We start from the raw sequence: 1,639 nt of genomic DNA, 5'->3' as shown, positions 1-1,639 counted from the left end.
CCTTCATTCATCTTCGGAACACAAATGAAGATATTTTTGATGAAATCTGAGAATGCTTGTGCATTCCTCTGCTTGTAAACAAGGCACAGTGAATGCGTGTTCTACGTCAGAACGCCGTCTCCTGCGTCAGCAGCATCACACGCATGCATCGTGGTACTACAACGATGTACTTACTTTCTTTCTGGGTCTTGAACGTGGTAGTTGTGTTGCTGTCTATGCAGAAAGCTCTTGGATTTCATCAGAAATATCTTAATTTGTGTTCCGAAAATGAACAAAGGTCTTATAGGTTTGGAACGACATGAGGGTGAGAAATTAATGACAGAATTTTTTCAGAGTGAACTAACCCTTTAAGTATTTTTTTTCTCTTCTTTCCAGCTCTGTTCTTTTATTATGCATTCCCTTTCCTTTTTTTCCTTAGTTTTTATTTTTTCACTTTCTTTATTCCTTTCTATCTTATATTGTTTTTGTGTCCTGATTTTTTTCTTGCCACGTCTCAAGAATTGTCTGCATTACACTAAATAACCAAAATATAACAAACAAAATTACTTACAAAACATGTCTTGTAAAAATCAGTAAGGTCCTTTTCAAGGAAGAGTGGAAGGCCTTGGAGAACTGCTGTTCATCGCCCATTGATGTCAGATGTCTGTACAATTATAAAAAAAAAAAACTCATATTTAATATCACTCAAAGCACAAGCATTCAGCATAAAATATAATGAATATCTACTTATTCTGTGCAGGGTTTCACAAAACTGCAAAGTATGATGTTTCATTAAGCGCACCTATGTGAATAAGCATATACTATGTGGAAACATGGAATTGGATAATTTTCATATTCTATAGCTTCCCTATTTTAATACGTTTTCAGCAGTTGAGCTCTCTTTTCACTCAATAAACAAGTAAAACTTCGACTTCCACTGCATGAGTTTAAGTCCCCAAAAAAAGAGCACATAGAATATAAAAAGAAAATGGTAATAATTAGTGCTGGACATTGACGCACGTTTAAAAACTATTTTAAATGAAGTTTCTACTCCAAATAATTTTCTGATTTATAAACATTTAAACGGTGGTTGTGATAAAAACTTGTTTTCATGAAATTTGTTCAAACATTCAATACTGAAAAACGGCTAGCTAGTACGCTAACTGACAGTTACAGTAATGCTCGTCAGTAAAAACCAATAAAATCTGCCTTTTCTTTTCCTCAAAATCTATAGCACGCACTGTGACAATATTGTTTATAAGTAGACCACCAAAAACTTATCTTGCCGAAAAACTAATAAAATCTGCCTTTTCTTTTCCTCAAAAACGATAGCACGCACTGTGACAATATAGTTTATAAGTAGATCACCAAAAACTTGCCTAATCTTGCGTCCACATTTCAAACACGATCTGACTCTGAAGTTCAGTTCGTTGTCTTCTTCTTCTTCTTTTGGAGTTTTATGGCGGTTGGCAAACAACCGATAGGTGGTTCGTTGTCTTCTTCTGGTGATGTTTTGTTTAAAGCAACCTTCCGCCACCTACTAGTGCACTTCCGCCACCTACTGGTCTAGAGTTATTACGGCACATAGTAGGATTGGGGAAATTTATATATATAAATAATTGTTTTATGTCGTCTCCAATCCCCTGTACACGTTCACATT

Source organism: Sinocyclocheilus anshuiensis, unplaced genomic scaffold (assembly GCF_001515605.1).
Source record: "Sinocyclocheilus anshuiensis isolate Anshui unplaced genomic scaffold, SAMN03320099.WGS_v1.1 scaffold299, whole genome shotgun sequence".
NCBI classification, from domain to species: domain Eukaryota; kingdom Metazoa; phylum Chordata; class Actinopteri; order Cypriniformes; family Cyprinidae; genus Sinocyclocheilus; species Sinocyclocheilus anshuiensis.
This window is presented reverse-complemented; position numbering follows the sequence as displayed.